Here is a 24,242-nt window from a genome sequence, read left to right as displayed (position 1 = left end):
GGGGTGTCTGTATCCCAGTTTGTGATTATTCATAGCATTATAAGGCTTAACTACATTGCTTGTATTTCACTTTACAAACAGAGACAGGATTGTCAGGATACTCTGCTTTAAATTTCCCCCATATTTGGTAGACATACTAAGTATTCTAATGCGTAATAAATTTATGATTATCTAAATTCCCATCCCCCATATTAACTTGTTTTCACTTTAATGTATTTGATAGTTAATTATGGTTGAATCTGACTGGAGTTCACTTAATATTAAATGTGCTGTTCTTGATTATAGCTAGGCATTAAAATTCATTTGCATGTTCTTAACTGGTCTGATTGAAATGTTAGTTTAAGACAGTGTTTGGAAACACGTCTGTGGAAGTCAGCTTCCAACTGTACAATACTAACATGCTTTTGTAACTTTTGAATATGAATTTATCACTCTCTGCCTGAGCTAGTTATGAGCAATACTATTATGCATTGCTCTTCTTGACTTCTGAATTGCAATAAATTTTGTGTAAGGTTTAAGTGTTCTGCATAATTGATGGACAAAATTAAGTCTCCTTCATAAAAGGCCAGAGAACATAGGTTGACCTGAGAAATAGCTGATGTAAATAACTGGCTGTGTGACCAGAAACCACTTGAAAGAATAGTGTATCAGGGACCAGGTTTAAAGTTATACATTGGTGATATGAATGATCAGGGGTCAGATCCCTTGTGAGTGAGGAAGAGATGTTCTTGTCAACTTACTTATGTGAAAGTGATTATGTAACATTAGCATTTGTTGGATATGAAGAAGCATGAATCTCAGACAAAATTTCGTATTTGCCTGGTCTTGTAGGTTTTGATTGTGGAAAGACTAAACATCTGTTTTTCATCATTGATCTCTCACTGCATCCTGCAGGGCCTGTCATCTCAGCATTGACAGGATCAGATGAAAAATACAATCGATGTGTTGACATTTTTTTGAGAATCACTCAGGTAAGATTACTTGTTATACAGAACTACAGTGAAATTCATGGCTGCTGCTAATGTTTCACCAGTTGGAGCCTTTGCATTCTCAATCATTAATTAAATTAGATACTGAGGTTCTCTGCATGTTCCCTTGTTTCTATTTTAAAAGCACTTTTTGTGCCTTGCTCTGTGCCATTTAACTCTCTTGTAATTTCCCACATAAAGAGCTTCACACATTTGTACTATTTTCCCCCACTTCATAGAGTGGCACCTGTTTGCTTGAATCAAGAACCATAGTGCACACGTCCAAAGCTCTTGGAAGATTTGTATGTACATGTATTTATTTTATTTTCAAGTAGTGACTTTAGCTCTTTTTAGACTCTTCATTGGCAATATGGGGAAGAAAATTCTCTGTAGAGAACCAGATAATCAGAGGCAGCAGCAATTTACCGTCTTCCTAGTGTGTTCTAAATTCTGATTTTCAAACTGTACATGAAAAATTACCTATTTAACTGAATATACAACTGTGGAGTCTTTCTTTTGATAACATAAAATATTGACTATATTTATACTTCATTTGTATGATGTCATCCACTGGAAAATTAGGAAACATGTTAGGCACATGTCCATTCAGTTGGCTTTGTTGAGCATCCAGTGTGCTTACGGAATTAAGACTGTATCAGAGTGCATTCCCAAAGAGTTGGGGAGTGAAATATCATGGCTGTGAGGGAAGGGGGAGGAAAGACCATTTGGGCCATATGCTGAGTTGGCGCATGATCTAGCTGAGGTTTACATTTTGTCCCCATCTGTAACCTGGTGTTTGGAAAAGCCAGTGTAGGTAAGCTAGTATGTAGTAGTAGCAGCACAGCAGCAGCAATTCAGGTGCTGCAGCAGATACTGTTTTGCCAGCAGTATTGAGCTTGAGTTATAGAATATTTATGTTTTATTGTAATCTGGCAGCCTGCCAACAGTTTTTCTGAGGAACACCAAAAAAGAAAAAAAGGAAAAAAAAAAAAGGAAATAGGTGGTTTTTTAGCAGTTTATTGACCTGGATTTGAAGAAAACTTCTGTGGAACAAGAGAGGCTCTTCTGGCATTCTGTCTGTGCTGATTTTCAAAGGTCGCAATGAAATGCTGCTACTGGATGCCTTAAAGCTTTATAAAAATGATCTGTTGCAATGAGAAGTGTTAGACATAGAACATGTATGGAGGTTTTTTTCTGTCTTGCATGTGTGTGCACACTTCATTCTTTGTATGTCTCCTACTTACTGTATTAGATGAACACTTGGTGACTCTGTCAATCTAAAGTAAAAATTGGATTCCCCAGGAACTCCTTGTAATTATATCACTTTCTAACTTCTGAGTATTTTACTGTGCAGTGCAGCACACCTAGGCCAGGTTTTGTTGAGATTACTCTTCCTCAAGCAGCGTATGATTTCCTGCATAGTGAGATGCTAAAAAAAAAAAAAAGTGCTAACTTTACAAAGTGTTTTTTTTTTTTTTTTTTAGGGATATAAGCTTTTGTATTTTTGTTTAGGTTGGTAATGCCAAGTGCTCATCTAGTATTTGCACTGCTTTTAACAATAATAAAATATGTACTTAATAATTTTATAAGCTGTCTAGTTCTGTATGGATCTACATTTATGACTAGCTGTTCTACAAGTGCCAACATGACACGTTAAATGAATAAAAATTTTTGATTAATTGATCCCAAATAACCAGAAAGAAGATGGGACAGTTTTGTGTGGTAAGCGGGTAGTCTTAGAATTGGACAGGAAGGAACCTCTATGAAAAGGAATTTTCCTTATGTAGCCAATAGCTCTTCATTTTACTTGAGTTCATCATGATTTGTATCCCTGAATAACTAGAATGTTCCTCAGGAAGCCAGATTTTAAATCAATTGTTAAATCCAGTATTTTTAAGTGTATGTAGAAATCCACAGGTAATTTTTAGCCTCAGAGCTTTACTGTTACACGTTCTTGATGAGAAAAATGGATCAAATGGGCAGTTACATTTATCCTCCTTTAGGTTTCCTGTACCTTTTAGAAACAAACACTCCTCAGTTTAAGCAAAGTTTTATAACCTTCTAGTTTTAAAGAGAAAGAACAGATAGTAGTAGCAAGGTCAGTATTTGAGAGTTAATGTATTTATACCTAGTTAATTTTAATTTTTGTTTCAGTTTTTAAATGGTACTTTGTTGAATAGTAGCTAATAATCTCTTGTTTCTGTATTATCTTTTCCAATGGCTTTTGTTTTTGATAGTACTTATTATTTGAAAGAGTGTGGCTTTTGACATTCAGAAGTAGTTCCAGTTCTGTCCTTCACACTTCATTAGCCTTAGCACTTCCTGATTTGGAGGGTGTAGACATGAGAAGGGCACAGAATTTAGTCATCCATAATTGTAAAAGTATCCCCTTGATTTTCCCCTTCAACACACACACATATACTCAGAATGAGGAAAAATAAACTCCTTGTTCATCTACTTTCTGTCCCTTTTTTTTCGATGTAATAACTTACATGGTGCCTAAATGGCTACTTGTTAAGTTTCATCTTGTAAAATTCTTTTTGTGCATTTTCTTTTTTTAAAGAAGTCTCTGCTTGTAAGTTTTGGCAGCTTTGTATTGGCTGTCTGAAGATCATTGATTTTTTCATTATTTATTTTTCTTTAAGTATTTGTCTTTTCAGTAGAATAGCCAGCTCTGATTTGGTGCCTTGTTTTTCCCAATACAAACTTCCAGAAATTATGACAATTTACTTAAGAGTTGCGGTATTTCAACTGCAATTAAAACTTAATAACCTTTTTTTTTTTTTTTAAATAGGTGTATAGTCAAATGGACTTCTAAGATAATGCAGGGATTTTTTTTTTTTTTCCTGTAAAGTGTTATTGCATAGGAGACCAGAATAGGTGATTGTAATGCTCTCAGTAGTTTTAAGCATGAAGATGTCTTAATTTGGATGGGTTTTCCCCATCAAAGATTCTATGAAGGCAAAACTAAGAAGCATGCAGGGCTTTTGGTGTAAATTACTATATACATTAATAGCACTGTTTTTGTGTGATGAGGTTTTTGTATTGTAAAGTATGCTTACTTTGGTGGTGCAGATAAGCTGATGATGGCTATCTGATATTCAAGTCAAGTGTACTTAAAAGTATTTCAGGAGTAATGTAAATGTCATATTTGTAGTATGGTCTACTTCAATAGGTCTGGAAAGAAGTGTAATGTTGCAATGCAAATTTAGAGGAGAAAGTGCTACTAATAGTTATCTACTGAATGCTAATACAGATTATTGGCAAACAAAGGGAGAATGATGGTATGTGTTGCTTGAAGTGATCCCAGTATAAAGAAACGGATGCGGAACTGTAGTGCACATTCAGATCCATAGATACTCTGTAATCCTTGTAGGTAAGTTTCTATGTAGAGGGAAAGACCTAGATACCTTAGGGCATTTGAGTAGACTTTATCTCTCTATATTGAATCATTTTTAAAGTTTTACTCTGCTTTAAGCAGGTTCTGTTGTGTTAATCCCTTTAGAGTGCAACAGTTTTCACATAGCATTTAAGTGCTGTGTTCTAAGGGTATTATCACTTCCTCAATTTTTCTCCCTTGCTCAAAAGCAAAATATGGTTTTCATACTGTATTTCTGTACAGATGTTTTTACTAGCATCATCCTTTTCAAGGTGTGGAATGTTCCCTATGTTTGCCCCCTTCCATGGGGCAAATTGAGGAATGTTGCTGGACAGGTCATCTTACAAATGCTGAAGATGGTTAGAAAGAGATATTTAATCCAAGAAACGCTATGTGTATGCTGATTATTTAGGAAAAGGCCAGTGATTTCAATTTTTAATCTTCCATTTATTTTTTAGAGCTTCCAAGTTTTCCCTCTACAAACCTTTACATTCTGTATCTCAGAGTAGTAGTTCAGCATATTATAAGCACTGGAAAATTTGTAGTTTATTTCATAAGTAGTTTAACATGCATCTTCTTTTTTGCTTCCACTTTTATACTTGAAGTTCACAATGGAAATTCTGGCAGTAAATTATAACCATCACTCTGTCTGAATTCAGATTGTGTGGTAGGTAAAACTTACCGTTTTTAGATAGGGTAAAGAATTTTTTCAGTAATCAAAACCTGACAAATTGTTTTCTATTTGATTTGCTCGAGGTCAAATATTCCACTGAAGTTGAGCATTTCTTGAAGCTGTCCGAGCCCTTTATATATGCGGGTTAGTACAGTTAGTTAGTTCTTCTGTCTTGCCGCTGATGATGTTGTTACTTTCAGCAAAAAGGGATACATGTTATTTTTCTTGCCTCTTAAGCATAAGGGCTGAAAATTAGAATTTCTTTCCTATTTGCTACTGCCTCCCAGGAAACTGAGTGGAGATACTCCTACAAAGGCAGCAAAATTACCAGCAGTTTCTATATACAAACATTAGACTCAGGTAAGTGCTGAATTTACACAGGGTAGAATATGTATCCAGCCTATGCAGTCCCATATTAGTGTGTTTTCACATAGGGATAGATGAATAGTAGTGTATAATAAAAAAAAATAATTAAAAATCTGTATATGTTTCCAATTTAGGTCTTTTGTTAAAAGACTTCTTTCTAAGGGTTTTCCTTTTTCTAGCAAAGGAATGTGTTTTTTACTGGTGCTCTTTTATGGCAGTTAACGTTTATTGCTGTTTTTACCTTTGAGGAGGGATGTTTCTCACAGTTTTCTAGCTTTGCAAACAATTGTAACTGAACCTTTGTCAGCTGAATAGAGCTGTTTGAGTCTGTATTTGGAGATGTCTGCCTTCTATATTCAGTTTTAATACAGTCAAGTAAATGATGAATACAGGAATCTTATTTGATCTTATCTGATTTGATATCTTATTTGAGGATCATGTATGATGCCTTTTCAGTTCTAAACAATGTGTGTAAAAAATAGGTATATAATACAGATTATCAATATGAATTTGCCAAATATACAAGTTCTCCCCTTTTGGGGTAAGAGTTTTATAGCCAGTTCTTTTAGTTCATGGTCTCTTTGCAAGAAAAATTACATTGTTTTAAAAGTTCCTTTCAATTTTTAATGCAGAAATGCAGGCCTTTACTAATGCCAAAAACAGGACAAATGATAAAACCAGTGTATATAATCAATGATGTTTTGTAATTGCCTCATTCTTTGGCTTTGCTTAAGAACAGGGTTGGATTTCCTGATATTAAAAGAATGATTCTGCATCTTTATGTATGAACTGGCTTTTTAATATAGTTGTACATCTGTTCAGTAATTCTGTGTAGGAAAATACTGGGTTTATGTTAATGTATGTCAGTCTTGGTAAAAGGTCCATTTTGAAAGAGAAGCATTAGCTCTAATCCAGATTCAGTTACAAATCCTCTTGAAACTAAACATTTTCTAGAATCTGTTTCCATTTGCAAATAATTACTCATTACAAGCATTATTTTTTTCTTTTGTTCCAACATATTTATTTTATTTTAGTTTTGAAAGGTAGAAATAAAAATTTATGAAGTTATATGGGCCTAACAATTATAAAAAAATATCTAAACATTTAGTGGGAAGAATTCTGTAATTGAAATTCTGCTCTGAAATATTAAAAGGCCCAGATAAACTTCCTAAAAATAAATTCTAAAAAAATACTGGCATTTTGACATAAAATAGTAGTCATGAAGTCATTGTCCTATTTTTGTTTATTATTACATAAAATGTTTTGACTCATCTTTTAGAAGGGTTTTTTGGACTTTGTATCAGGGAGGAGACTGATGAAGTATGTATGGAAGAAATCAACTATATACACCATTCTGCTTTTCAGTAATGAAAAAAGTTGGAATACGTTGGGTTTTCCTATCTTCTGTATAGTCCAGTTGGTTACACAACTCTATTTTAAAAATATTGCCCTGATTTGTTTATTGAAAATGAAAATCTAAAATAATGGTTTGATTTAGTGTTCAAGTTCTAATGACTTTAAAATTATTTCAGAAAAAAAAAAATGAAATGCTATTTTTGCATGTGTTTAATTTGAGCTTAATAGAAACCATCTTTAAGGGTAATAGCAGATTCAAGGACATGATGCTTATTTAAAAACAAACAGGAAAATAAAACAGGGAGGCACTTAAACTTTTGAATGCTTGTATTTGTAATGTAATCTGTTTTTTTAGAATTATACAGTATATTCAAGTATATTGATATTGTCTGCTTTCTGTTGAAATAATTTGTCAAAAATACTGCCTACAATTTGCAAGAACTGAGGGAGAGAGTGGAAAATGCATTTAGTAACTAAGTGGTGTGTCTTTACCTTTATTTTGTGTTCCTGAACGAGAGGCAAAAGTATTTGGAATGACTGCTACATAGTTATATAGCTACTAAGGTGTTAATTGTTTCCATGAGCTTTTTTTTTTTTTTTAAGAAAAATACATGGTCTTTTTTTTTTAGTTGAAAAAGGAGATATTAAGATCATATAATGTGTCATGGTAATTGTGTGAGCTTTTTGCTTATTTACACAAAGAAACATAAAAAAAATAAAATCCCTCTGAACAGCTGAACTGACACTAAGCACCAGCTGGGGAATCTGAAATCAAATATTGTAGGGCATGATTTGTATTGAACTGCAATTAGAATATATGATTCTGCAATAGCAATTGTTCTGTGTGAGGTCAAATTGCATATGAAGAAGGAACACAAGTGAGGTCTGTCTTCACTGCAACTGATGTCTGCACACGTGCTATTTCACAGTATTTTTTAATCACATGAAAAACTGGAAGAATGACTAACTTGATTGTTTTATTTGTCCATTGTCAATTAAGGCTTAGTATGTCAGTAGGTGAATTAAAGACTTAAAAGGAAAAATAAAAATAAAAAATGCTATCTTTGAGAAACTTATTCCTAGTTTTAAAATTAATTTTGACCCTTAACATTTGACCAATAAGAAAGCTAAAAGCATTACTAAAACATTCAACACACTTGTTCTAATGTTTTTGGTTGGGGTTTTTTTTGACATGTAGCGTACCGCATGTTAAAAATACGGTATTGACCTACTGGTAGTATAAAAGATAGAATTTTCTGTTTTCAGATAAACCAGTGCATTTTGACACATTGTTTAAAAACTAGAACAGCTCTGCATATGAAAACACAAACTGTGATAATTAGATTGATATGCCATATGTGGTAGTTTAAGCTGGCATATATCTCAAATGGCATGTTTAATGTACTGTATTAGTGGAATTAGTAATTTTACAGCTGAAAGCTGTTAATTCTTTTTTACTGATTCCCTCTCATGAAGCTGTAGGTAATGATGGCAGACCTTTTTCTTTGCAAAGCCCTGCGTCTGATAACTTAAAATGTAGTTATAAACTGCTGTATTTTTAGTGGAATCTTTGACTAGTGTGTTCCCTATTATTTTTTAAGTTTTTCTAACTATATAAGAATTCTAAGACTTTTAAAAATAGTGATACAGTTAGTATTGAAATTGAGGGATAGTCAGAATGTTTGCTGTAATAAAATGTCTATGAGAAAAGAAGAAAAGTCTGGTTTTTACATATAGCTTGTCTGACTTGGTGCACAAGTTCCCTCACTTTTTAAGTTAAGGCAAAAAAAAAAAAATGTCAACTACCTAAGCAGCTGAGAATTGTTAATCGTGGTTAAAACCCTCACACCTGGCATTTCCACACTGTGTAGCTATGTAGAAATCACTGGTCACACATGACAAGTGTCAAGGGAGGAAAGTTAACACTTCTGAGTCCAGCTGGGTGTGTCTGGGATGGAGTTAAATTTTTTTTTCACAGCAACTAGTATGGTGCTAGGTTTTAGATTTGTGACCAAAAAAAGTGTTGACAATACACTCATGTTTTAACTGTTGCTGAACAGTGTTTGCACAGCTGGGAAGGCCGCCTGGTTTTCTGACTGCCCACCCTGGCAGAGGGAGTACATTGGGTGTGCCCAAGAAGTTGAGAGGGGACACCACCAGGCAGATGACCTGCACTGTCTAAAGCTATTCTGTGCCATACAATGTTGTCCTAGTAAGTGGAGGGGAAGCGGGTTTTAGGTAGTGTTTTGGTCAGGCAATAGTTGGGCAAGCCATCTACCCATTGGAGGTGGTGAGAGATTGATTACCTTTGCATCATTTTGGTTTTTTTTTTTTCTTCCTCTTTTCCTTTACTTATTAAACTGTGTTTTATCTTACCCATGATTTTTCTTGGTTTTGCTTGTCCTATTTTCTACCCCCATCCTGCTAGGGGGAGAGGAGGGTAGCAAATGAGGAGGTTTGGGGTTTAGCTGTTAGCCAGGGTGAGCCCACCACAGAGATTATTAACCTTATTTTGTTGTCTAAACATTTTTCCTTACTAAAAATGTAGCGCGTGTGTGTGTGTAATAAATAAATCACTCAGTTTGGTCTTGGTATTCTGGCAGACACTACTAAGAGTTACTAAAATAAATTGAATTTACAGCTTTTGATGCTGCTTAGGTCCTCATCCATGTTCCCTTACACAGGTCATTCTTGGGGTGCTTCTAGGTTGAGTGTTCAAAAGGAACATAGTATAGAAGGCAGCTGAGAGGTCTTTCAGGAAGCTAATTCAAGTGAATTAGTTAGAAAATAGGTGTGGAAAGGATCTCGTGGATTAGGGAATCCAGTTCTCTGCTGTCCTTTCAGACAAACCCATAAAATCTCATAATCATAGTCCTTTTAAGGCCCTTGACCTGCCCCAAAATTGAGGTGATGCTGCCAGTTCCAACCTCTTCCACAAAAGAAATGCATCTAGAGGAGTGCTCCAGAGACCTTTACTCACTGAAGAGATGTCCTAAACGAAATAGGATGAGGATGAGAAAGGAATATGCGCTCTATGAGCGTGGTGCCTATTTGTATGAGACCATTTAAACAAGCTGGTGGGAAGTTAAGATTTTTATAGTAAAGCAAAGGGGCCGTTTGTTTTTCCTTCATAAGATAAATGTAATTTAGTTAATGAAAAGAACTATCCTTTTTTGACAGAACTATTAATGGGACATCATACTCATACAATCATACTCTTGGATCATTAAGTCCAATTCCATCTTACTGCAGGTAGCTATAATTCAAAACTACAGTCTATGGAAATGCTTTTTAAGACAAATAGGAACTTCTGAGATTGTATGATTTCATTAGCACTGGAATTTGCTGCTTACTCAGTAGCCTATATTCCTGAAAGTGTGCATGATTTCTTTCACAAAAAAAAAAAAAATAGCATTAAGCTAACTTTTCAGCTTAATAAAAAAAGTTTTTTAGATAAAAAACCTTTTTTTTCAAGTTCTGATTTAAGAGTCAAGTGACTCCAAGCATGGTGTCACATGAATATCTGATCAGATTCATAAATAGATGTGTGAGTTGAAAATGAGTTTGGTTGGTAATGAAAACTGTGTTGGAATTAAACATGGCATTCTAGACAGATCACTATTACCTTTAAACCAACCATACTTTCTGCTTATTTGCATAAGATTGTGATTATATTTGTCATTCATGTTCTCTGTAGTTGTCAGCTAGGAACCACTTCTGTTTTTTTTTTTTTTAATGTAATAAAATGTTGCATGTGAAAAATACAACCAATTGCCTCTGCCCTCCCCAAGCCTAAACTGAAGATTGAAATTTCAGAGTCAAGTATCTGAAAGCCTTCAGATTTTTAATTTCCTGTTGTTAATTGCATCTCTGTTGTACATGGAAAGGCTGTGGAAATGGTTATATAATCTTGTAACTAGCTACTAAGACAGCTGTGTGTGAGCAGATCAGTGAGGAGGAGAGGGATGTTTACTAGAGGGATGTTTAAAGAGCCTGCCCTTGTTCAGCTCTTTTACCATCATTGATGGTACCTACTCTGTAACCTCCCAGTGACTGCCCGTATGGTATGTACCACCGCCGCTGCTTTGGCAGCGTGGTTGGCAGGGGTTAGATCTGTTGCAGTGTTTTTGCAAAGGTAGGCAGGAAACCAAAGCAGGGTTTTTTCAACTCTAAAAATTCTGCCCCATTTTGAGAATATTTCTGTGAGAAGAAATCGCTGCTTATCTAGCTCAGTCTCAATGAATTTTAAACCTGGCTCTGAGCATTATCCACAGTAATTTTTATAAAACCAGACAATTTTTTTTTTATATTGGGATGGCTGTTGCATGTCTGTGCAAATCTATTAGGCCATTTCAAAGATATTTGTGCCCACATATATGGTGCTATGTTAGATACATCTTACCTTTTTGTTTTAGAGTTCTGTTAGGACTTCCTGTCATCTCAGTATCCTTTGCCTTTTCTTCCTTGTTCACAATGGTTATATATTCAGTGTGGTGTTACCCACTCTGAAATTCAGAATTTGCCCCAGTTAAGGCAAGATGATGATGTTAAGAAAAGGAACAAGAAAATAGAACTGGAAAGAGAAAGCATGTGGACAACGCTTGGCTATTTGATCTCTAAACTCCTTGGCTAAAGATTTGGGAAAAGTTACCAACTTATAAATTGGAGTCTCAAGAAATTCTGTGTAGCCTCAGGGATTTTTGTGAAAGGAGAAACAGAATATATAGAGATTTTTTTGATGGCTCTGGGCCCATGATCAATATTGTTTCATTAAATCTCAAGACTGGGCAAAGTTTTAGTTTTTAGACTGCTTCAGTATGTTAGAAATGATAATTTTTGGTTTTGTTTATTTCAAAGATAGTTTAGGTTTTAAAGTAGCTTTTGGTAACAGTACTTTTTCATAGAGGTCAGTAACTTTTTTTGGGTTTTATAACTTTGATTTTGTTAAGTTTTATGAGTAACTATAGCTCTAGTTTTTTAGCTGTCAAAATTTCTATGTCTAGTTGGATAAAAGAAGCAAAAGTCACATCTAAACAGTTGCTGTCTTGGTAGGAGGGGTGTTTTATACTAAAATTTATAATAAAATGTTCTCAGTTTACGTTGCATGGTTGCACTTTATTTCTAACTAACAGGCTGTGAAGTCTAGATACTTCAGTGCAGAACAGAAAGTTTGTCTGTTCTAAGTTCTTACAAATTTCAGTAAGAAATGGTGCTAAGACCATTTATACAGTTGAAAATATTTTGCACCTCAAGGTCCCTCAATATGTGCATAATGAGATGGAATATGTTTTACATTCCTTGCCAACAACCTGATCCTTGCTTATTTCCTGAAGATTATTGTGTCTTGACTTAGTGTGTAGGAACCCTATAGGATTCCCATATTCTATGTCCTGTAGAAATGCAGAAGAAAAATCTGTCCTTTACCCCAAGGAATTTACCTCCCTAGTTATTACTTGGGAGTTGAGAACAGTTTTGGAATTAACTTATTGTAGGAATGTGATGTGTATGTTTTATATGCATACCAGATATACGTGTTGGTATGATATTGGATGAAAATTTATAAATAAGAAATGGAATTGTTACAGGTATATTTTTCTATATTAAAATGTACAGGATTAATTTGATAAATTTTGTGTTATGGACTGAATCAAAAATAGAGGAGTGGCTTTTTCTTTTCTGAAGAACCTACAGCATTAATAAAAAAACCTTATCAGTTTTTAACACTTTATGTTAATTTTTGATTTTTAATCAATAATCAGGAAAAGTAATTATGAAGATAGTGAAGTTGTTTTGTGACTGTCACTTAATCTTGCCTGAATTAAAAGCTTTTTAAGTAAGTGAAGGAGAAGATATTTTAAAACAAGTAGACCTAAAGCTCATAACTAAAAAAAAATTAAATCTATGTGTATCTGTATGGGTAAGGGCTACTTTTTTAGTAACTGAAAGAGGAGGCTTGTTTTTTTTCTTCTTTTTCCTCAAAATCTTACCAAAATAATACTCCACCTTTTTTTTTTTTACCCATTCTTATTTCTTTATCATCAACATTTTACTTCTTAGAATAAAGCTGATAGTTAAAGTTGAGAGCTTTACTCCATCAAAAGTGGTGGGCATCTGCTCTATTTTTCTTGCTCGTACTTCTGTGTGTATTTGTTCAGTGGGCTGTGAATGTTATTTTTTTATGCAAGTGTTAAACAGTTGACTTTAAAAAAATAAACTGATCCCCACTTGTGTCCTGAAATGAACTGTGGTACTCTTTGGAGTTGTGATGCTATGTTTCTTATGCCTTCCTCTTGCCACCTCCTTCCTCTCCTCCTAGATTTGAAGGACTTTTCACCTGTCTTTAAGAAAACTAGATGCAATTACAAGTAGAGAATGGTTCTGAATACTAAATTGAAAAGCATCGGTTTCGGAAGTAATTTCTTAAGTGCACATTTAATGTAGTTGGTCATGAAGAACTCTTATTTATGAGCAGGGAGAAGGTTATGCAAATGGAGGAAGAAGCTGCATCATTTAGGTCAAGATGTGAACTACAGTTAACTTAGGCCCTGACTATTCAAGTAAGCAAGAAATTACGCATTGCAAAGCTGTTTCCTGGGGGATCTGAAAGGTTATATGAAAAACCCCCAAACAATTGCAAATGCAGTGGCTTAATTTTATTCCTGAATTATACTTTACTTTTGGTTATTACTAATACTGGCTCAATAAAAGAGGAACAGTGCTACCTTTTTTACTGTGTACATAGGAGAACAGCCATTGGAATGTTAAGGTGAAACTGATATATGAAAAAGTATAGCAAATTTGCGTGTTGTGAGTAAAAAAAATAACTTTCATGAAAATATCAAAGGAGTTTGTTCCTGGTTAGAAGTGACACTGATAAGATTGTCTATTTATCCTAAGTATTGTCTTCATTTTTACATGCTGCTGTGCCAGTACTGTATTTGGTTTATATTATTTTTCTCTGTTACTGGTTTGTGAGCCAGCTTTGAGCTCAGTAGAAGTTACTGTTGTTTTTCATTTTTATGTGGTAGATTTGAAGAGTTACAAATTAAACTTGGCCATCTATCATATTTAGGGGTTTTGCCTGTATTTCAAACATTACTGGTGTAAATTTGATGTGACTAAACTCCAGGATATTAGCTGTAAGGATTTTTGTGTTGCAGTGCAGGAATGTTTATTAGTACCTACTGCTTTCCTAATATTTGTTTAATATCCCATATTTTAGTTTACATAACTTAATGCAAATGTATAGGACTGTAGGACTAAAATAACATAGAAGTTAAAAAAAAATAAAAAGGACATTTCCTAAAAACCACATGCATTTTGAATAATACTTTGAAATGATTGGGCCTGACCTTTTTCTGCTGTTTGGTATGAGAAGATTACCTAACATTGTTTGCATGTAACTGAGAAGAGCGGATGAACATTCCTGATGACCATTTCTGCAACATTCCTGCTTATGCACATTTTTTCTTTCAAAATTCCGCAATACTTATGACTGATATGTCTGGTAGGTTGTACTGTTCTAATGAAGCAGCACCAAATCTTTAGGACTATCATGACCTAAATTCAATTTAGAGTTAAAAAAATTGGAATAATATGAACAAAGAGAATATCAGTATGTACAGCTCAATGCAAGATGTATGCATTGTATATGCATGTTATGTTAGCTGTAACATGTTCTTTAAAACAGGATTTCATGTACCTAAGTGAAATCCAGTAAAAAGAAGGCTATGTTTTAGGAAAGTAGAAAGTAGAGAAGGAAGGTCGTGAAACTGGAGAATAATAGTTTTTGTCATTATTCTAACTTTGATATTATCTATTGAGGGTATTGTGATCATTATCCTTGATGAAATAAGTGGAAGTAAGTCAAGTGATCTCTCACTTATACATCCCCATAGCTCCTTTCAGATATCTACTTTGTGATTTAAAAAGAGAGAGAAAATAATCAGGAAAAATTGCTTGTGTATGTATATATAAATTAGAAAGTATTTTGAGCTATACTGTCTTTGTAAGTCTTGGCAAAGAAGAAAAAGAAGATAGGCTTAAAGCGTGGTTGGAAAGTGAATTTGTCAAAAGTATTATTGCTGAAGATTAATCAAATGTAATGATTAGCTTGAAAACAGGAGCCATCTTAAAACTAGGTAGATGTGGTTCTTAGGTAGCTGTGGAAAGACATAATCAAAACCTTATTTTATGAGACTCAAAGGAATTGCTGAAGTCTTCCCCCATCTTGGCTATTGTGTCGTAAAATGCCAGAGGTATGTTGAATTTCCTTTTTTGTTTGTGTTTTTTGGGTGGGATTTTAGGTAAGTAGGGATGCTGTATTTGAAATTTTTGCAGTTGATCATTTTTTGTCACAGATAAAACATCTGTCACAGGTAAATATATCTGATATATTTTCTGATACATCAAATCTTACAGATTTAAAGCTATTTCTTTTTAAATATTTCTTTTATAAAGTTGTATTTGTTAAATATAAGGCACAATTCTATATGGCATGTCTAGGCTGCTGTAGAAGTCTGCTTTTTTTTTTTGTTTGGGTTTTTTGGTGGTTTTTTTTTGTGTGGTTTTTTGTTTTAAGGGGGATGCTGGTTACTGTTGTTACCTGTGAAGGAAATTACTCTAGTACAACGAATTAAAGCCAAAAAACTTCCAAACATTCAGATCTCATAGGTCTAGAAAATCCCAGGCACTCTTAATTTTGTGCTTACAAGATAGATCTGCTGAACAGGCTGTGAAAATCTGTACAAAAATTTAAATGCAATTAAACAACTAATTAGCAAAATCAAATTCAACTAGATTCCTTGCTGCCAAGATTTCTCACTTAAATTATGTAGAAAAAAAAAAATTAACCCATTGCACGGATGTATTAACAACTGTGTTTGAGCATACTGTAGTGTCTGTAGCCTACGGCTTCTTAATAAAGTTTCATGTTAATGTAGAGTCACCAGAAGTCCATTATTTTTGTTGGTGATTTGAAGACATTCATAAATATGCCTTGGTCAGATAACAAAACTGGAAATATGAGCGGTGTTTTTTCCTGGAAACATAGAATTTACTTGAAGTGTGGGATTAAAAAATACACTTTTTTTTTTAATAAGGCAGGAATATAGAACCTGTTCCTCCTTATCAGGTATTTATTGCAACTTCCAGTGAGTTGTTATTGTGTAAAGTGTTTTAATAGGGAATAAATACATTTAGGGCAGTGGGAGGATTTCTTGGCTTCAGAGGGCCTGTCCTCAGGCTTTCCTATTTCCCACCTTTTTCACTTTCTATTTTGTAAAAAAACTTGGATGTGGATGAGAAAGAAACATACTCCAAAAAATTTCTCATTGAGATGATTGTGGATGATCAGGATGGTAGCAGCAGTGTGCAGAGTGTGCCTGCCTTGTGCGATCAACATATTGTTATGTGAACTGCTGAATGCTGGGATGATACACTGAGGAAAGGTCTTTCTGTAATGATTTTGTTTCTCTTTCCATTTCAGAATAGTGTATTTGATCCAGTATGGTACTGCTTACATTCTTAATTTCAATACAAACATTTCAATCAAGAGCATTGCAAATCAGGAAAATAGTGTCAAGACAGTGAGTGTTCATAAAATCTAATGTTCGTCCAATTATGGCTGAAGATATTTTATATATTCTAATAGAGAGGTTTATTAATGAAATAGAGGATTAATTGTGCAAGTTCATTTCTTCTGTGGATGAAGTAGGGAAAAATAATTATTTGCTTCATACTCATCTTAGTCTTGAATGTACAACAGTTATCAGTGTTTGAAATTAATGTTACTTAGCAGACTGAAAGAGGAGAATGTAATGTTGACTTTTCTTTCAGGCACATGGATGCAGCATCTTTGGGTTTGAATGCTGACCTTGATTAAATGGGAAAGAGGAGAGTACTTGCTGTTACTTTTCTGTTAGCTGTATCCAAAAAGGTTTCAAATCAGCTGACAGAATTGTGCATGTTAGTTGTTTGAAATCTCACAATTCCATAATGTTTTTCTTCCTAGATTTTAGTGCTTTGTGTTTTTTTGTGAGATTCTATGCTTGGTGTGGTGCTGGGTTCAAAAAGCAGATAACTTTGGTGTCTGTAAAGTAGTGAATACCTACTGTACTTCCAACTTTATATCTTTGTAAAGTATCAGACCTGGAATCTTGTTCATTGGCTTCTAGCTCATATTGTGGGCTATGGCTACACAAACATTTAAGATGGAATGAAAAGAAAGTCACCTTGTAATGAGAATGAAAGATGGTACAGTATTTTGATAGGCCAAAGGATGATGTCTGTACGTGTGTGCGTATCTAGGTACACATACACATATATGTGTGTGCATATATATCCATAATACACATCCTGAAATACATAACAACTTAATGATCATTTTGGCACGTGAGATGGTGGTCACTTCTTTGAACACAAATGTATAAATAAAAAACTAAATAAATCCAATACAAATCAAAAGAGCCCTGAATGAGAGAGATGCTTAATATATTTTCTCAATTTCAGGAGCTGGTCCAAAGGAACCCCAGTGAGATTGCATGAAATACATTGTTACATGCGGCCCTTCCCTGCTGATAGTGAAGCATCAAAATGATCTGACTAATAAGTTCTGACTTCTTAAATTTTTGTTCTTGGAACAGGGACAGTAACTTAAAAAAATACTTGTGTTCCAGTATTACTTTTGATATATAATACAAAATCAAATCTTTGTTCCAAGCAGAAGAACGCTGAAGTAAATGATGCTGTTACTTTTGTTACCACTTCTGTCTTAGGTATTTGTGTCTCAGACTAGATTCAGAAGTTAAGAATAAAAGAAATAAAACTAAGACTGTATAGCGTTAATGAGGATTGTTTTTAATGATGCGTATTCTCAGTAGCTAAAAATGTTAGTTTTTCTTGACCGAATTCTCGTCTGATACTTTATTAATTTTGGGGTTTCAAAGGCTTTTGCTGTAACATTGAATTTGGAGGTAATAGCCTCTTATTTATTTTGCGTTTTAGAGTTTGTTTCGTAGTAATTGTTATTGCCTTTGTCTTACCTTGTAAGTGTCTTGTGTTTATTTTTGTTGTAACAGTCCAGAGGGGTGAGAATCATGTAGCAAGGGGAAATGACACAGTTGCTATTGTACATATGTCAGAAGTTGACATTTGTATTGTCACTTCTTAACTTGTGGTTTCTGACATGGAGAGAAAGCACCTTTGAAAGTAAAGAAAACGTGCAGAAAAGCTAATTCACAAATGATTTTTTTTTTTTGGTGACTTTAAGTCATTAATGATTTTGCATACTTACTGAATGGATATTTGAGTTAATATCTTGTTTAATTAGCATTGTGCTGGCCTACATTTTATTTAGTCTTAGCTTAAGAAAGTATGCATGGAATAGGATAGTAGTATTGATTGCTTGTTATTTTCTTCTGATTCTCACTCTTACAGTAGGTGTTCATACATACAAACGAATAACCATTTTAGCATCCTTAGGTTGTAAGGTGTACTGTTGTCCCTAGGTTTTTTGGGCGGGAGGAGGAAATGAATGGAGATATATAGCTAATTTTATATAAGCATTGGATCTCTAATTTGAACTCCACAGAATAATTTTTGCCACAATATGTAATTTTTTTTTGTAGTTCCAAATATTGCTTATGGATGGTTACCATTGTGTTTGCTTGACTTGCTGCTTGCCAGTTAAATTGTTCTTGTTTAAAACTGGACGTTTATAAGTAGTGCCTGAAGTGGCCATCTATGAAAAGTTAGGCTGAACTGAATATGTTAGCATTGTATTGGAGTGTTCTCAGGCATTCAGTTTTTCATTAAGTTAGCATTCATTTCTGAATGAGGAAACTCTTCCTTGTGTCCCCTAGCCCACTGAAGTTAGCCATATTTGCTTACCAGTATTCTTCACTAAGTCACATTATGTCATCTAGTTCTTCCACTTTGAATTTCACTTGTGTGCAACTTGGGTTGTCTCTTGGGTTTTGGTAGCTATCACAACGGCAGGTCACAGTAACCAGGAAAAACAATTGAAAGAAGTTACATCGAACATTTACAAACATGAACTAAGGTACCCAGTCATGTTCCAAAATTGAGAGCGCCTTGGTCAGGATAGCATGTGAGAGGTCTGTGGGGACAGAGAATATTGGCTGCTTTGTGTAAATTTTCCTTTTGTTTCCTGAGCTTGACTAATTTCAGTTTTTCAGAGGATTCTAATCTAACTACACTTGATTTTGGAGACAGGGGTAGTGGTGGGAGGGCTGGTGAAAAGCAGCTTCTCACACTTGTAAGTATGAGATTTTCTAGAAAAGCATTAAAAAAATATTTAACATGAGGAAACTATCATTTTTTCATAGTTCTATTGGAAGTCACTGATTCACTTGCTGAAACTTGGAAGAAGTAGAAACCGAACTAACTGGAGGCAGAGATCCAAAAATATCATTTGGATAAGCAGTGCTTTGGCAAATTGAAAACTAAGTGAAGACAGAGGCAATATGATTTATAAATAATACTAAGTTGTAGGCAATCTTAATTATAAAGGAAAAACATCATTATTGCTAGTTTTTAGTCAAATGATCAAGTAATTTGTAGAAAACTTGATGATTATGGAATTGGGAGAATAATAGCTTGAGTTTTGTTGCATTTTTTCAGAAACCAAAGAACCCTACTGTTTATAAATTCACTGGCTTTTATTCTGATTCTTCCAGTTAAATTGAAAACAAATTTATGCTTTTCATTCATTGAAAGCATTTTTTTGTTTATTTTGTTTTGGTTTGTTTGTTTTTTCTTGTGCAGAAAAGTGCCACACTGAGTTTCTTGCACATTGTTTGTTTTGATGTGATAAAACAAATCTGGCTGATGTGTGAAACAAACTTCTTATACTACGGAGAATATCTTTAATAACAGATGTGAAACGGTTGTGGTAGTTGTGGCTTCCTGAGATTACGGGGATATAGACTTGTTTGTGTGCATTTGGTTTTCTTTTAAAATTTAAATGTACCACTAACTATAATGTACGGTTTCCTAGGGAAATTACATTTAATATGTGGCTTAAAATGTGTCTTCTGTAAATACTTGCGGTTTTAAGTTATCTCTATTTTTGGTTAACTGGGTATGTTCATTTATTCAATAGCAGACTTTTGGAACCACAAAAATGAAAAGCTTTTAGCTTTGGGTTTCTTGATTTATTTTATTTTATTTTACACCCCCACTCCTGATTTCTATAATGCAGGTATTGTTTTACTATGCCCTTTTAATAGAAGGGGGTCTTTTGAGCAGCATGCTTTATCAGGTGTTTAAACGTGGTTATTTGAAAAAAAAATTGAACTTCGGTAATATAAAGCCTAATTTTTTAAGTAATGCTTTTTAGCTGTTTAACAGCGGTTTTTGGTTGGTTGGTTTTTTTTTTTTTTTTTTTTTTTTTACTTGAAACCCCACCAATCTTTCCTTGTATTTTTTGATCCATTGCCATAAGTCATACTGCAAGTTACAAGGTAATAATGTTAAGGAAGGTAGCTCAGGGAATGCCTTATTTCCACTTTCAGTTTGCTGTAACTTATAGCAGAATCAACTTGGAACATCTAATGGTTTGCAAATAAAATCAGTTTGCCAAGTCCATTATTTATAGGAGTATATTTGCATTATACTTTAATTCCGTGAAATCATATTTTGGGAAAAGAAAGTTGATTAGTAGGTTCAAAGAATTTTTTTATCCTTTTGTCTATCTTGGTCCCTTTTTTCACTATGTGTTGAAACATCCCTTTTTTTTCCTAGCTGGACAGCTAGAAGATGGTACACTGCTGTAATCTAGTCAAGAGGCACTTTCTCCTCAGTTATAGTTATGTAGGGTGTAGGTTGTTGGTTGTTTGGTTTTTTTTAAATCGCTCTAAATGCTGAACCACTAATATAACAAGTGACTGTGTTGTATACATGAGGAATGAGGAAATACTTGAAAAAAAACATACTACCTTGGGGAAAAATATACCCTCACTAACCATTCCCTTTTGGTATATATTAAAACATTTCTCTTAGCTATTTGTAGAATTTTAGTAGTAACAATCAGTATTTGTATTTAGCTGCACAAGTTCTTTCTAGCCATTTGACCACTATGGATTGCTGTGATGCAGCCAAGAGGGCAACAGAGAAGTAACGTGTTTAATAGGTTGCAACTTTTCTTTGATTTTAACTTACATATTTCCTGCATAGAAGTTTGGTCTTTGTTTTCGTAGATAGATTTTACCATTTGTGTAGCCATGCAAATTTAGCCATCTAGTTAAGAAGTGTAAAGAAAGGGAATTCTGGTATACTGAAATACAGAGGTCTCTTACTCTGGTCATCAGATCCACCATTCTGCTCCGTTTAGCACCTTCTGTTGCCTGGCCCTCTGCCTATGCAGTGTCCTTGACCTGCCTTTCAGATCATTTATTTATTTATAAGGACAGCTCCTTGCTTGTTTAACCACTCTAAATAATATTGGAAAATTCTAAAAAAGTAAATATTCCTTTAGGTTCCCTGCTAATCAATTTGTTCCCGCTAAGAAAGTAAAACTATTTTGGTTTCAACCAGTCATGCTTTTTTACCAACAGCTTCCTAACTTTTTCTTTGCAGATGATTCAATGCTTTCGAATATGTCAAATGCCCTTTACAGATGACCAAATGGTGGGTTACTTTTGCCTGTTGCCAAATGCATATGAAAATGGCAAACCCCTGAGTGAGAGTGAGCTAAAGCAAATAAAGCCTTTTACTGTCCCATAAGGGCTGAACATTTGCCACCGCAAAAAAGAAGTTGTTAGTGTAGGACCAGTTTACCTGAGCTAAGTCTCCTGGATCCTTTTATTCATTAAAACCAAATAACTTGCTGACTTGCTGGTGGCATTTTGTGAATTGCTTATTCAAAAGAGTTTTTGAACTTTCTAGCAAAGCATTTGTTACAAAATTAAATGGTTTTGACTCGGAAATATTGACAGTGTGGATATAGCTGTAGTATATTATGGTCATTGCATTCCATTGTTGATTAATTGTACTTGAGAGTCTCTTTATGAAAACAGATGATGTTTTTAGATTTTAAATATGTTTTTAATGAAGAATTACAATTGCAGATACTAAAGATGCTAACACTTAGCCAAATGTTGCTATTTCAGTTCTGAGTTACATCACAATTTTCATGATGGATGACCCAGTTTTATGTCCAGGAAAAGAGGAGTAATTTTGTCAGACCATTAGTTTACTACCTGCAGTGTGTATCCTCACTTCAGCTGTTCACTTCAAACCATTTGTCTAGGATTATCAGAATTTAAGTAGGTAATTTTGCTTTGAGAAAAGCAAAGTGAGGTTTTTTGGGGGAATGGTGTGTACCTGTGTATATGAAAGCAGCAACCTTCTCCCTCCTCATCTCCTGCTCTACTCTGAAAAAAACATGTGACATTTCTTTTTAGTGAATTTGATCTTTTCAAACATTTAAAATGTTGAAAATGTCAACATATGGTTGTTTTTTAATGTAAGGTTTCAGAAAGTTCTTAAAAGGGAAAAAAATTGTTTGGGGTTCTTTCTAAGTTTTTAGATAAAAGGTATATGCTGTAACATCTTTTACAAAGAGAACTTTTCCTCCCAGAGTGGTAAGGAGTATTTGAAATGTATTTAGGTTAATTGCAAATTAAAAAAAGAACAAAGTTTTAAATGGTCTAGTGGTCTGAATTAAAAGAAAAAAAGTTTTCTCTATCAGTTTTTATTTAGTCATTCCTGTCCTAATTTTATTAGTGTTGCAGTCCTTCACAGAATCTTCTGAGAATACTGGGATAGCCAAGACCTGAATTTCTAATTTGGAGAATTGTGTCAGACGTTCCCCTTCCACTTTTACTGAGGATTTTTTTGGTTTTGTTGTTTTTTGTTAAGCCTACTTTCCTTAGATAAATGAGGTTTATGAGACTGTGGTGTGTCCCTTCTGGTCTCTTCTGACCTGTTTGCTTGTTTCAACCACACAGAAGGATTTGGGTTTCAAAAAAAAAAATAAAATTATATATATATATATATTTAGATATATTTTAAGATCCCCTATGTTTTGTGAAAGTTGGCAACAATTTTCCAGTTGAAAGCCCCTTAAAAGGTTCTTAATCAGCAAACCCCTCAATGTTGCCTTTTGCTGCTAGTTTAGTAGTACATAAACATCTCAAATGGAAGAAAGTTTCTTGAGCCATACTTAGCTTCAGCATCCAGGGGCATTATCTTTAATACTGATTAAAGACTTTCTTGTATATCCTTATAGCATAATGGCTATGTATATTTACCTGCATATTTGATGTGTTTCAGGAATTCTTCATAAGTAGTTACTAGTATCTTGTTACTTTTTTCATATGTTAGATTTAATCTGAAAATCCAAGCAAATTTAAATCAGAGAAAGTAAAATGAAGATACTTGTTTTCGACTATAAATGCCTTGTCCTTGCAAGATACAAAGATCTCTTTAAAGTCTACTGCATTTACTTTTTTAAAATAGCATAACCTTTATAGTCAAACGCCTTCAATGAGTATGTTATGACAGCAATATTAATATTTAAGTTAGGAACCATTATAAGTCACAGGGTTATTCATGTTTGTTCTATACTCAGGTGATCTGTGTCCAGCTAACCAAGAAATGTTAAATATAGTTATGTCTTTTACAATAGCCTTTCCTTGCTGAATCAGTAAGGATTGTGATTAAATATAGAAAGTATTTCAGAAACCATCTTGTTAAGAATTTTGTATAGGGCTACAATATTTTAAGGCAGATGCTATGGGTGGCTGTTTTTAGCCTCTGTGTTCGAGAATTAATTTGTGTAGTTAATATTGCGTATAAAAATATAATAAACACCCATACTGGTTTCTCTGATCTAGACTTGTTTGGATTTTAAGATGAGGTCAAACTGAAGAAAACAGTGACAGCATGATATGCTGCAGTAAGTCAGTGATTTTTCTAGCCCTTAGTTGAGTATAATTTGACGTGTGTTTCTAGCATGAAATACTTGTATACATTACAGAATATAATCCACAAAAGGCAAAAACAATGAAAAAAAACAGCCTTTTATCTTGGTTTGTGTTAGCTGAAGTATGTTCTCCCTTCTTACCCTTATTTTATATGGAATGCAATTCTATCAGAATTTCATATTTGTATTTCTTCTTTATTTTAACCTCTAGAGGTTCTAAGTAGATTCAAATCTATTTATAATTCTGTGTGTAACCTATATTTTGAAGCATTCTTTTAATTATGCCAGGCTAGAGGTATTGATTTAAAGAAAAAAGCTTATGGAGTTTGCCAGTGATGAGGGTATTTATTAGGGTAAGGTTTACCTTGAGAGATTTTGAAAAAAGACATCATGTATTTTTTAAAAAATCGGACAGTTCCATTTCTCATTGATTGTTTGCTTCCCTGCTACAGCTGCAGATATTTTGAATGTGATCTTTCTTCCTCCACCATCCGACTTCTTTCTGCAGAGTCGTGCAGTGAAGTCATAATCCTGTGTTTCACATCCATCTGT

The 24,242-nt window shown here is 34.0% G+C and overlaps 1 protein-coding gene across 3 annotated transcripts in view; it reads left to right on the top strand.

Annotated features, from left to right (window-relative positions):
- The window catches only part of NOVA1 (NOVA alternative splicing regulator 1), a 155,077-nt gene that overhangs the window by 9,029 nt on the left and 121,806 nt on the right, over positions 1-24,242 (top strand). Inside the window, exon 2 of one of the 3 annotated variants that reach the window (XM_040601142.1) lies at positions 895-971. The exons of the other annotated variants lie outside the window; for them this stretch is intronic. The gene's annotated coding sequence lies outside the window, so the exon portion shown is untranslated. The remainder of the gene's footprint in view (positions 1-894; positions 972-24,242) is intronic. 3 annotated transcript variants of the gene reach the window in all.

The sequence above is a fragment of the Falco naumanni genome, chromosome 7 (genome assembly GCF_017639655.2).
Source record: "Falco naumanni isolate bFalNau1 chromosome 7, bFalNau1.pat, whole genome shotgun sequence".
NCBI lineage: Eukaryota > Metazoa > Chordata > Aves > Falconiformes > Falconidae > Falco > Falco naumanni.
This window is presented reverse-complemented; position numbering and strand designations above follow the sequence as displayed.